Raw genomic sequence first — 14725 nt, forward strand, 5'->3', positions numbered from 1 at the left:
ATGCCCATAATGTTTGATGCAGTGTAGTTGTTAACTACGAGAAGAGGAATGGCCTTCTGAATTCCTTTATAACTAGCCTGAAGCTTAATTTGACCTTTGATGTCAATTTTCTTCTTGTTAAATGTCACGAGCTGGATGTCAGCTGGAGAGCATGAAGGTGAACCTAAGTCGTGGTAGGTAGTCAGGTTAATAATAGAGACAGGTGATCCAGTGTCTAATTGAAAATCGACAGATTGATCAGAGAATGAGAGAGGAATGATGATTTTGTGAGAATCCTTTGTGGGAAGAATAAGATTGATCTGATCAACTTCCATGTCTTGGCGGGACTGTATATGCTTCCGGCGCGCTGCAGTAGTCTTAGCAGGGCGGAGCGAACTTTGACAGACAGTCTGAATGTGTCCAAGTTTATTACATCGTTCACAAGTAGCTTTGAAAAAACGACAGTCACGACGTTCATGATGCTTGAAACAGCCTCGGCAGGAAGGCAGGAGTTTCGAGGTGCTTTTAGAATTGGGCTTCCGTGTAGCATTACGAGAGGGAACCTGGCGAGAATGCTTGGTGGAGAGCGCCTTATCCGTACGGTTCACTGTAGCAGAGGACTTGCGGGCCTGAGGCGAGACTTGTGCAACTTCGTGTGGAGAAGCTATGGCTGCGGCAGTCTTGGTAGTAAGCTCATAAATCGTAGCAATACGCTGGACGTCTTCTAAAGAAGGGTTACTCTGCTTGACAGCGTCAAAACGTATTTTGTCTTCAGGAGTATGTAAAATTATCATGTCCCGAATGAGAGAATCAGTGTAGGATGAACCACAACCGTCCTTGGAGCAGCTGAACTGGCAGGGTTTAGCTAGACCACGCAATTCAGTTATCCATTCAGTATGTGTCTGATGGGGTTGCTTTCTGCTCTGAAAAAATTTATAGCGAGCAGCCACTATGTGAGGAGCTTTGGCATAGTGTTCCGTGAGACGGGCCAAGAGCTGCGTGAAGGGTACCTCAGATAAGTGTTCTTCTGGACTTAATTTACGTAGTAATTCACACGTAGCATTGCCAACCGAACTAAGAAATAGTGCGCGGCGGCGTTGATCATCTGTGACAGAATGGCAGATGAAATGCTGTTGCAAGCGGGCTAAATAAACTGACCATTCTTCCTTAGCCGGATCAAAAGCAGAGAACGGAGGAATAGCTGATGGCTGTGTAGAGACAGAAATAGCTTGAATAGCCTGAATTAATGCTGCCTGTTGTTGTTGCATAAACTGTTGTTGTTGCTGCTGTAAGGCTTGGAAGACCGTAGCGAGTTGTTCCGCAGTAGCCATTGCGAGATGCGTGCAAGAAAGAGTAAGGTAAGCTGTGTGTCAGAACTGGTTGGAGTGTCGTTGTTGTTTAGCACGTCGCCGTAGAGTTGATGACTGGGCCCGTTGAATTGTAGTGTTGGTTTCGTGTGTACCTCGTCGCTATAGAGTTGGCAACTGGGGCCGAAGAATTGTAGTTTGTTGCTTTTTTACCTCGTCGCCATAGAGTTGTGTTGTAACCAAGGTTGAAGTTTACAGAACACAACTTTATTTGCTTCACTTTATGATATTTACACAAATAACTGAAATTTATTTTGAAGCAAAAAGGAATATTGAATCTTGAGAAAAGTCTGTCTTTATACAATATGTACAGGTTTGCAGTCTTTATATACACTTCTATCTTGAAAAGATAGTCTTTGTGAATTGACACGTTGATAGTCGAGAACTATCTGGCACACTAACATAAATGTCTATGAGAGTCCTTGTTTGTTGAAGTGCCTGAATTCCTAAAAAGCAAGTTCAATTGATTGAAGAAATTCCACCTAGCGAAACTAAGGGAGCTTGCATAAGTTAGGGAATGAAAATGGCTTGTAAAAGAATTACGGAACATAGGCAGCGGAAACAGGTAAGGGAGCGGTGACCAGAGGTGAGACCTCGTACTGCCAGAAATTCAGTCCACCTGGTCGAAGCACATTTTCAAGAGGAGTAGCCTCCGTGCTCGACGTAGGGTGTATTCTGGAGCTGGACACCGTGGCAAGTGGGCCAGTGAGCAGGCCGGGAGCTCATATTTATAGTACACTCGATGGTCAGGCACGCGCACTGAGGGCTGCGCGTCGAAGCTAGCAGAATGATACACAGGCGCGCGTGCTGCTGGCTGGCGGAGCGAGAAGGGAGCGCCGGACATACAACACATACAGTTTTCATCCCTCCACTTAATGTGGCCATACCAGAGCAATCGTCTTTCCTGGACCTGTCTAGATATTTCACTCACTCTAACGCTGCCTCGTATAATGGAGTTCTTGATGTGGTCCTTCCTCGTAATTCCAAACATCCATCTGAGCATCTTCATTTCAGATACTTCCAGCCGCTTACATTGCAACTGCACTGTTGGTGAAGTTTCTGCACCATATAGCATTGCAGATCTCACCGCACATTTATAGGTTTTACCCTTTGTTCGTATGTTTAGTCTACTCTCACAGAAGACACCAGACAACCTTTTCCAGTTAGACCAGGCAGCCTGGATTCGGCGGGTAATTTCTAGATCTAGAGTGCCATAATCAGACATAGTGGATCCTAAATATTTGAAACTGTTCCCTGCCTGGATTTGGTTTCCATCCATCTGAACACTTTCATTCCTAGTTCCTCCTAGGCACATGTATTCAGTCTTATTCCGGCCGATTTTAAGACCTCTTTCCTCTAGGGCTCTTCTCCAGCATTCTAGTTTATGTTCAAGCTACTCTCTATTCTTAAATCTAAACCATCCAGCCCGAACAAAGTTCGATGGATCACCTTTTTAGGGGCCAAAGTCTGCACTCGAACGTAATGTGTTGCATAGACTGGAAGGAGCACCTCATTCATATTGGGGGGACGGAACTTTGCCCCATATAAACAAGGACTTTGCGCACATTTCGTTATTTGTGCGGAGCCTATTTATAGCTGACAATGCCCTTCCTTGGAGATGAAATTCTGGGACAGGGCTGATTTTGCTGAAGAGAGACCAAATCAGATGGTCGGTGTTGGTAGTCTACTCCTTTTCCATTCATTGAATGGATTAAAGTGGTTCTCAGTTATAAACGATAGGTGTATGTCTGGAATCCAGCCTGCCTCTCCAAAGGTCTGGGAGGCTCGTGGATGGGAAAGTCCAGATTAGCCATGATCTAGTCGTATTCTCTGACAAGAGCGACGTTTCTTCTCAGGTGAGGAAGATAACGTCGCTGAGGAAAGGAAGCCGATAAGTGGGAGTGGGTCTGACGACTCCGCTAATCTTCCGCATGGTATTGTTCAAATAGCTTTACATGAGGACTGTTTAGCTATACTGAAGCACAGTATTCAGCCACAGAGAAGACAAGACTCATAGCAGCGGTCCTTAGGGGTTATGCAAATGTACTCCATGATGTACCACAAAGTTTGTCGACGATGTTAGTTACGACAGTTGCTCACACCCAAAGGAGTTACCTATACATTGCTCCGTACGTGTCCCCTGGGCGGTGCTAACTGCCAGACTATCTACTGCAGATCTCCTGGCAATACGAGACATACATAGCTCTTCTAACTTGAAAGGCTCTTTTCTGACCCTCATTACAACAAAGATTGAGAATAACACCAAAATCCTACAACTAAATATTGAAGGCATTATTTAATCAAAGAGTGAGTGAGTACTTATCAAGAATTCTCCGTGAGAGCAGGACATACTTTAATACAGGAAATGCACACAGCCACCGAAGATGATCTCCAGAAATGAGCGAAAATGTAGGGTTATCCCGTGCTAGGTGCAAAATTTGATGAAGTATATGCTATAGCAACATTATGCTCGAAACAACCTGGATAATGTTCGCCACATTTCTGCTTCTTTAGACGACAACATTCACCTTCAACAATAAACAAGACCTACAAGTCAATTACAATCTCCTGGACTGCTGCAATGATTCCGGTTCCTGCAGACCATCCTGCCATTTACGCGGGTGACTTCAACAGTCACCATGAAAACTGGAATCATGCCCAAATTGATCCCTGTGGCATAGACCTTGTTGCCTTGGCTGAAAAACATAATCTACACCTAGCATTTGATTCTAAGGATAAAGGAACATTTAAATAAGCTGCCTGGAATCGTGAATACAACCCAGACTTGTGCTTTATGACCCAAAACTAGCAGTTATAAATCTCCGCCTACAAGATGAAGAATAATGGGCATTTTACCACACAGTCAACACAGGCCAAGGCGGTTAGATATACTGTAGGTATTTCTGTGCCTCTGACATCTACACTGCCAAGACCTCGATGGAATTTCAGAGAGGCAGATTGGGTTAAATTTACAAAAGAACTAGATCAATTTGTTAGATTAACATACACAGTACATACATCATCATTATAGACGGTTATGCCTTTCATCGTTTGGTCTTCAAGCCACAATCCTCGATTTGCAACTAGTGCTGTGGCCTCATTTAATTATATACCTGTTATCTTTAAATCGTTAGGAACTGAGTCTAACCATCGTCGTCTTGGTCTCCTTCTACTTCCCTTACCCTCCATAACCGAGTCCATTATTCTCCTAGGCAACCTATTCTCCTCCATTCGCCTCACATGACACCACCACCGAAGCCGGTTTATGCGTACAGCTTCATCCATTGAGTTCATTCTTTACTTAGCCTTTATCTCCTCATTCCCAGTACCCTTCTGCCATTGTACCAGCAATTATTCTCGCTTACTTTCATGTCTGTTACTTCTAACTTATGAATAAGATATCCTGATACCACCTAGCTTTCGCTCCCGTAAAGCAAGGTGGATCTAAAAACAGACCGATGTAAAGATAGTTTCAAACGGGAGCTAACTTCCTTCTTACAGAATACTGTTGATCGCAAATGCGAGCTCACTGCATTAGCTTTACTGCACCTTGATTCAATCTCACTTACTATACAGTATTACCATCCTGGGAGAACACACAACCTAAATACTTGAAATTATCTACTTGTTCCAGCTTCGTATCACCAGTCTGACATTCAGTTTTTATGGATTTTTTACCTACTGACATCAATTTAGTCTTGGAAAGACTAGTTTTCATACAATACACATTGCACCTATTTTCAAGTTCCAAGATATTAGACTGCAGGCTTTCGGCACAATCTGCCATTAAGACCAAGTCGTCAGCATAGACCAGACTGCTTATTACATTTCGAGCTAACTGGATCCCTCCCTGCCAATTTACACCTTTCTACCATAAATTCTCACTGCAGCCCAATTGTCAACATAAATCCCTTTGATTGATTTTAATAATCTACCATTAATCCCATAGTCCCCCAGTATGGCGAACAACTTTTCCCTTGGTACCCTGTCATGTGCTTTCTCTGGATCAACGAAACATAAACACAACTGCCTGTTCCTCCCGTAGCATTTTTGAATTATCTGGCGCATACTGAAAATCTGATCCTGACAGCCCTTCTGTGGTCTGAAACCACAGTGGTTTTCATCCAACTTCCTCTCAACCAGTGATCGCACCCTCCCTTCCAACAAGATCCCAATGAATACTTTGCCTGGTGAACTAATCAAAGAGATACATCGATAGCTGTTGCAATCCTCCCTTGCTTATAGATAGGTGCAATTACTGTTTTTGTCCAATCTGAAGGTGCCTTACCAACACTCCGTGCTAATCTTACTACGCTATGAAATCATTTCATCCCTGCCTTCGCACAATACTTCACCCTTTCAGATCTAATTTAATCTATTCCTGATATTTTATGACCCTGGAGTTTATTTACCATCCTTTACACTTCCTCAAGCGTAATTCCACCAACATATTTTTTCCTACCCCCGGCCATGAGCTTGGTTTTTCGTGACGCCACTAGGAAGATATCCTTTTACGTTGAGGATATTTTCAAAATTTTCCCTCCACCTGTCCAGTGCTTCCCTGGGATCTATTATGAGTTCATATGAATTACCCAAAACACTGTTCATTTCCTTTCTCCCTCCCTTCCTAAGATTCTTTATTACTGCCCATAAAGGTTTCCCTGCTGCTTGACCTAGCATTTACAGGTTATTATCAAAATGTTCTCACGACTTCTTTTTGGATTCAACAATTATTAGCTTCGCTCTGTTTCTTTAATCTACGTACTATTCCCTGTTTACATCGGCCTTTGTTTAGAGCAATTTCTGATAAGCCTTTTTTTTTACGTTTACAAGCTGCTTGCTGTTTCTACCGTGGTATCCTTGTATGCCTCCCATTCTCTTTCTATATTCTGAACCTGCTGACGGGATAGAAAAGGGCCAGGAGTGGGAAGGTATCGAGCGTGGCCTTAATTAAGCTGGTGTGAAAATGCAAAACTACGGTAAACCATCTTCAGGGCTTCAGGGCTGCCGGCAGTGGGAATCGAACCCATTATCTCCCCAGTGTATGCTGCTAGTTACGTGACCCAAACCGTGCAGCCACTTCCTCGGTATTATTATTGCAATTTACAATTACTATTTACGTCGCACCGACACAGATGGGTTTTACGGCGACAATAGAATAGGAAAAAGCTGAGAGTGGGAGTGAAGCGAGTGTGCCCTTAATTAAGGTACAGCCCCAGCATTTGCCTGGTAAATGAAATAGCGAATGGCTTTTAGCGCCGGGAGTGTCCAAGGACAAGTTCGGCTCGCCAGATGCAGGTCTTTTGATTTGACGCCAGTAGCCGACCTGCGCGTCGTGATGAGGATGAAATTATGATGAAGACGACTCATACACCCAGCCCCCGTGCAAGCGAAATTAACCAATTATGGTTAAAATTACCGACCCCACCGGGAATCGAACACTCGACCCATGTGACAAAAGGCCAGCACACTAACCATTTAGCCATGGAGCCGCACATTTGCCTGGTGTGAAAATGTGAAACCACTGAAAACAATTTTCAGGGCTGCCGACATGAGGTTCGAACCCATTATCTCCCTAATGCAAGCTGATAGATAACTAACCTAAAACGCGCGGACACTTGCTCGATATTATTATCTATGTATTTCAAGAGTTTACTAAAACAGCTTTTTCCAGTCCGTCTGTCCGTTTTACTCGACCGATTTGGTTCATATCGATGGCTTAGAACGAATACCTCGTATCTCACAACGTTCTTCCCATTCATTATTTGCCTTTAAGACTGGTCACGCCTTCCAGCCACATTTGGGTATGCAGTCCATCAGAACATTGTTCGTTGGGTTTATTTTCCTATGCTTACGAGTAAATGAAAATGAACCTTATAAAATTATACTCTAGGAGTTAGTAAATACGTCACGTAAACATAATTTCCTATAGCACGGTACGGTAAGGTTCATTTTCCTTCACACATCGGCATAGGGAAAAAAAGAACACAACGAACATTGTTCTGAAGGACTGCTAATCCGTGTGTGGCTGGGAGGCGTAACCAGTCTTAAGGGAAATAATGGACAGGAAGAAATTTGTGAGATACGAGGTATTCAATCTAGGCCATCGATATTCGTTTTATTCTCTCCTAAGTTACCTGGCGATTAATCATCAAGCATCAATAGGTCTGTAAGTTCAGTCAACTTTGAGTAATCGTAAAACCATGTCATTAAAAATAATGATCACTCCAATCATTGCCGGAGAAGGCTTACCCTAGCCCACAATACATACAGTACTTAGCGGGTTGCATTCAGTTAAGGAATAATATTTTTTACATGATGATACCGAAGCTAAAGGATTAAAAATGACGGCGATTATAGACAAACCAGCATTTTCAACCAAACTTGGTACACATATGACTTCCTCTGGGGAGAAATACCGTGGGAGAAAGACACACCTAGCACTCCTAGAGGTGGAGTGGGGAGGGAGTGACATGTAAAAATAATCGAAAACGGCCTATATTAGTACTGAATCCATAGTTTTCTGGGTCACTTAGATGAATAGTGACACTCCGAATGGCGTTTAAGTCTTAAGTTCAGCCACCATCGGCATGGGGGTTGAGAAGGGATGACAAAAATTAAATGATGTATGTATATTTAAATGTTGCAGCACAGCTCTCAACCATATTTGATATACATACGACGTATTTCTGACAAATTATGTGGAGTAGCATGGGTTCCCTTATTATTATTATTATTATTATTATTATTATTATTATTAGACATTTCTAACGAGTAATAAACAGTTAAACGCATTGTTAGAACATGGGCATTGGTATGGACAGTCATAGTAACTCAGTCTACAGTTATTATGCTTGTTACTACGGTTCACTTCATACAGATTTTTTTTTTTTTTTTTTTTTTTTTTGCTAGTTGCTTAACGTCGCACCGACACAGATAGGTCTTATGGCGACGATGGGACAGCGAAGGGCTGGGAGTGGGGAGGAAGCGGATGTGGCCTTAATTAAGGTACAGCCCCAGCATTTGCCTGGTGTGAAAATGGGAAACCACGGAAAACCATTTTCAGAGCTGCCGACAGTGGGGTTCGAACCTACTATCTCCCGAATACTGGATACTGGCCGCACTTAAGTCATACAGATTTGTACAACCATTATGATATTATCCTTTGCATTCATTTTATTGTACTTTTTTTGCAATTGTAAATTATATGTAATCTATGTGATTTACGGTAAGTTAGTTCCCAATTCCCTCATCATTCTGTGTAGATGTTTTCAGAAGTGCTTTCTATCCGGTTAAAAAACGTGAAACTCCAAATTGAACTTGAAACTCATTTTAACTATTAGATATGCTTTCAGAAAAGATAGTGTACTTTAAATTCAGTTTACTCTTAAGACCATACTTTATTCATTACAGGAAACACACTACTACTACTAAACGTTTTCGTTCCTCCCCAAAAGCGGGAGGCGGGCCTCTTAGACGGTGACGCCGTCTCTCAGGCCGGGAGATTTGTTACGGTGAAGGAGATGTGCGTAGAAGGTGAGGGTGTTGGCGGCTGTGGCCTATACTACGAACTGTCCCGGCATTCGCCTTAGTGCAGGAGAATGGAAAACCGCGGAAAACCATTCTCAAGACAGCCGACGGGTGGGGCCAGGCGTGAAGTCCGGCACTGTGCCCCAGGCCCGTCTCCCAAATGCAGAGGCGTAGAGCCACGGTAGAACCGTAGCCAACGTTACTCTGCTCGGTTGGCCCGTCAGAGTACAGAGCTGTTGGACCACGGGCAAGCCGTGGCCGTTTAAGGGACGAAACCCAAAGGCCGAAACCCACTCTGCATCCAACGGCGGGAAACACACGATTTTTTTTTCGTTTTCAAATAGTTGTTTCATTCTCCACATGAGAGGAGCGGGTCATCAGTCCAACAAAGGGACTCTTTGGCCGATTACATGTACAATAATTTGTTGTGAAGTGTTTTATATGATTGTGTGCTAATAGCACACGTTTTACGAAAGTTTAAAAAAATCTTCTTTTGTAGAACACTTCAGCAGAAATGAAAGTGTGTTTCTTGAAGTACGGAGCACTACAAAATCATAAGAACAGTAAACATTGTTTTCTTGAAGAGAAAGAATATAATATGATAAACAAGATTGGAACTTAAATGTACAAGAAATGACATAAAATTATTAACGAATTCTTGTCCAAGTGGAAAAGCCAAGTCGTCATAAGTTCTGAGAGGTCACACATACACTGAACACAAATGTAATGAGAGATGGCAGTGGTATCGCCATTAATTCCACTAAATGTGTAAGGTGGCAATGGAAAAATAACCGGAAAAAGATAAATTGTTACAGAAGAATTCACATATATTGAGCTGGTACAATGGGGGGGGGGGGGGTCGGCGTAAAGGTGGAATAAGAAGTAGGGTAGTATTGTGACATGAGATAATAGAGGGTCGTGGTAATGTTGGTTATTGAGGTGGCAAGTAGGCGAAGTAGGTCCATGATGGGGAGGGGCGGTAGAAAAACGGGTGACTGTGGGGCAGGTTGGTAGATGGCTTACGGCGGTGGGGTGGGTGGCGGGGCGGGTGGGGGACTATGCGAAGGGGTGGTGGAAGAGGAGCGACCAATACGCGGAGGGGAGCGTGAATGCTCCACTCGGTAAGTTCTTCTGCGGAGTAGAACACCTGTGGCGATCAGCTGGTCGACGTCGGCGTCAGATGAGAGTTGAAGACGGATCATGAATATTGGGTCGTGAGTGTTGAATATGCGGAACGTGCGACGAGCTGGGACACCTGCCAGTTGGAGTTCCTGCAGTATATCCTGTTCGGTGATTGTAGGGTCGATACCACGGATAACGCAGCTCGGAGATGGATGTTGCTGATGGGCTGTGTCAGCGGTATCTTGTCCGTGGGAGGTCTGTTGAGCTGCAGAGGTATCATCCACGCAAGTGGCAGGGGGTTGCTGGGGACTCATTAGTGTGGTGGGTAGGGAGGTGGTGGATGTTGACATGATAAGAGAGGGGTGGCTGGTAGTGGTAGTAAGGACGGAGGTAGAGGAGGGAGTATGGGCAGAAGTGGTGAAGGTAGTAGTAGTAGTAGTGGTGGTTACGGTGGACGAAAGCAAAGTGGGGGGCTGTGGAGACTGCTGTGGTATGCGAGATGAACGGGGCTGAACAGTAAGAGGGGGATCGGGAAGAAAGCGCAGTTGATGTAAGAGACTCTCGGGAGTAGGCACCACTTCGTGCAGTCGACCGGAGATTAGGGCGCCGCTGGCTATGAGAGCCGCCGCGTAATCTTGTTCTCGGAAGAAGGCCAGACGTCCGGTGAAGTTTGACCAGAAGATCTATCTTGGAGGCGGAGCACTTCCCAGACCGGGACGCAGGATCTGTCAAGTTCAATACAGATGAAGTGGTCCGAAAAGGTAGTGTCCACGCCCTTAATGAGACAGGTGTACATAGTGGAGCAGGAAGGCGACAGCCAACTAGGCGTCTGCCCGTTAGATTATTCTTGGGCCGACTGAGCTGCAGCAGAGAAAAGCGCCACCCAGCCGAAAAAATCGTGGACATGCGAGAGGATGATGATGATGAAACACAGGATGGACTTCCGCATTTATACAATAAAATAATTCTACGATATCATAAATATTGTAGGCATGATGTAGGCTTTCGGGCTTATGCCGTATCAAGAAAACAACGTGAAACTCTTTACTTTTCGCAGATAACTTTGCTTCGCGTCTTCGGAAGAAAATCTCGACTGTTCCTGAGTAAGTCTCCTACAATAATGAAGGTTTGAATTTAAGATTGTTTTACTGTTGGAACCAGTTGGAACTGTAGTGGTACACTCGTTCGTCACCAGGTGGCTCGCGTTATGCTGGCACAGCGCTCCAAGCGGGAGCTGACAACAACGTTAAGCTCCATTCACGGCCGACTTGATGCACCGCTCTAGCTAGCTCCCAAGGAGCGCAGTGAGGGATCCAGTCGGCCGTGCTCCCTTTAAGATGTGTGTGCGTGAGGAAAAACAGAGAGGATATCACAAGAATCAGGGACTAGTGTGATAGAAGAAATAAACAGAAATCAATAAAATAAAACGCAACAAATGACACCAGGCTAGAGTAAAACAGAGCTGAAGAATGAAAAGGCTGGCCCCGTGGAGTAGGGGTAGCGTGCCTGCCTGTCACCCGGAGGCCACGGGTTCGATTCCCGGCCAGGTCAGGGATTTTTCTCTCGGCCTGAGGGCTGGTTCGAGGTCCACTCAGCCTACGTGATTAGAATTGAGGAGCTGTGTGACCGTGAGATAGCGGTCCCGGTCTCGAAAGTCCAGAGTAACGGCCGAGAGGATGCGTCGTGCTGACCACTGCAGGCCTTCGGGCTGAATAGCGGTCGCTGGGCAGGCCAAAGCCCTTTCAAGGGCTTTAAGTGCCGTGGTTTTATTGGGAAGAATGAAAATAAAGTAGATGGATAAAGTAGATGGATACATATTTCTGATTGCGAGACACAAGAATGCCTGATCTCAGCCCCTTGCATACTCTTCCAGGAAGATAGATGTCAAGGACTGCTTTAGTTGGGTACAGTTCCTGTCATTTGCGAAACGGTGAAGATTAAAGACATTGAAGACACGGGATGCAGTGCAAACAAAAGATTTGTTAAATTTAGTGGGGAATTTGAAGGGTAGTTTTTGTAAACCTATTATCTCTGTTATGTACTGACTCCATAGATTTAAATGCATTATAAAGGTAGGGTGGGGTTTTGAGTTTGAGAAGTTTGTCCGTAGCAAAAGCTACTGAGATTTCCCGTCGTTCATGGAGTTTCAACCATTGCAGCTGAATGTAATAGGGTGTTATGTGTTCATCACGCCTGGCATTTGTCACGTAACGAACACATGCGTTTTGTACCCTCTGTAGTTGTATGTTCAAAGTTTCAGATAAGTCGTTGTATACGACTGATCCATAGTCAGTTATGGGAAATATAAGACTTTGAACAAGTAGTTTTCGCATAAAGGTGGTGTACATGACACGTTACGTTTCAATATATGCATGGATCACACAACTTTTCTGATCACATTTAACGTATGATCAGACCAGGATAGGGTTCTGTCGAAAATGAGTCCTAGATTGTTAACGGTGTCACTATAATGGATATCTGTATCTAGAATTTTTATTGCTGGGAGGGATTTGAGGTCAACAGTTTTCAGGAGTTTTGAGTAACCTATGCAAATAAGCTGGGTCTTAGCCACATGTAATTGGAGGTTATGATTGGCGCTCCATTCGATCAATCGAGAGATATCATGGTTAAAATGCATTATACAAGAAGGTGCATTACTAGGACTGAAGTGGAAGTAAGCTTGTAAGCCATCAGTAGAGTCCGGATTGTTAGGTACTGATAGGTTAGAATGCAAACTTACTTAAGCCTGTAATAAGTGTACCCTACACTGTACAACGGTTATGCTATGAGATTTGCATAGATATTAGGGGTGCAGCCTATAGAACTCCATGAATGTATTCTACTCTTCCTACACTATGGTACAGCGGGTTACATGACACTTCCTACAAACCAAGTTACTTTGCAATCTAACCTATTACCACCTACAAATCCGAGGTATAATCATCAGCATACATGTGAAAGGTACTACTTTTAAAGACTTCAGAAATGTGAAATGGTGTGAGAGGAAAAGGGGTGGGGTGTACATACGTTATGAAAGTATGACATTAATATATAACACATAGTTTGGAATGAACAAACTGGTTTTGGCGATCGGACGAATTCAAACAACACCGAAATAAATAATAATATATAATAAATAGCATAAATATTATAATACGGAAATTGGTTAGATGAGATCGGTCGTCTGATTTGACTTGGGAAAACCAGAACTTCCAATCGTCCTGTCCGTACCTGACTATGAAAACCTCCCGGCCAAATCGGAGCGTCCGGTTACCTTACTAAAAGGTGAATAAAATATCCTGTCTGACAGATTCATGTTTTCGCTCTGCTATGTTGTTAATTTTTTTAGGATGTACTCATCATGCATGACTAGATGAGAGAGGGAGAGAGAAAGGAAGAAAAGTGGCGGTCTGATTGTAGGAAGGGAGAAAGTTGTATGCTCCGTTGCTCATAATGTAAAATGTTGAATTAATAACCCAGAGAATACAAGAAATATCAGCATATTTCTTTCTCAATACAACGATAACTTCTTGTTGTAATTGTTATTTCTCTTTCAAAGCAAGAAAGTAAACAAATTTATAGTTTTACGTGACTGTTGAATATCGTGATCATAACCACAGTACCTTCAGCTTTATGTGGAACTCAATGTCTATCTACCTACCAGAGGCAGGGATTTGTACTCCTCGAAAAGAGTATTCCAAGAAGAAGACTACAGATATCCAATAATAATAATAATGTTACTTGATTTACGTCCCACTAACTACTCTTTTACGATTTTCGGAGACGCCGAGGTGCCGGAATTTAGTCCCGCAGGAATTCTTTTACGTGCCAGTAAATCTACCGACACGAGGCTGACGTATTTTTAGCACCTTCAAATACCACCGGACTGAGCCAGGATCGAACCTGCCAAGTTGAGGTCAGAAGGCCAGGCCACAACCGTCTGAGCCACTCAGCCCAGCAACAGATATCCAGTCCATGATGAAACGCACGCCTCTTTTTACGTAGAGTTCTGATTCCTGTGTGGAAATGAGGCAGAATGTCGGCATTATAATACCAAGTTAGTGTGATGAAACCCGGCGGAATTATTTAGATTTTTGAAGAGCGGCAAAAGGTCCATTCGACACTCCATGTCCAACGATGTCGGCATGTAAAAAAAAAATAACCTCAATGTTGAAAACATCGTAGGGATATGAGCTATGGATTGTAGGTAAATAAAATATAATAAAGTGTGAGAATATATTCTTTATTTTTTCCTAAAAATTGCAATCATTTTCTTAATAATCATTATCCGGTCAGTCAGATTAGGAGTTTGCTTCTTTCTAGCACTACGAGCGCTAACGTGAGTCAATGCAGAGTTTCACTTAAGCATCACTAGGAGCGCTAATGTGAGTCAATGCAGAGTTTCACTTAAGCATCACTAGGAGCGCTAATGTGAGTCAATGCACTGTTTCACTTAAGCATCACTACGAGCGCTAATGTGAGTCAATGCAGAGTTTCACTTAAGCATCACTAGGAGCGCTAATGTGAGTCAATGCAGAGTTTCACTTAAGCCCTTGTAACTACATGTGGACATTTCTCAAAAATCAAAAGATGCCTGAGAGTATTGAACTCAGGAACACATTACAGAAATAATTATTACGTAAATAAGTTAATTTGGCTAGGATTTGAATCAAAATCATAACGAGTAAAGAAACAAGCGATTGTGGGCATTTTTCCCGTAACTGCAT

Source organism: Anabrus simplex, chromosome 6 (assembly GCF_040414725.1).
Source record: "Anabrus simplex isolate iqAnaSimp1 chromosome 6, ASM4041472v1, whole genome shotgun sequence".
Taxonomy (NCBI): domain Eukaryota; kingdom Metazoa; phylum Arthropoda; class Insecta; order Orthoptera; family Tettigoniidae; genus Anabrus; species Anabrus simplex.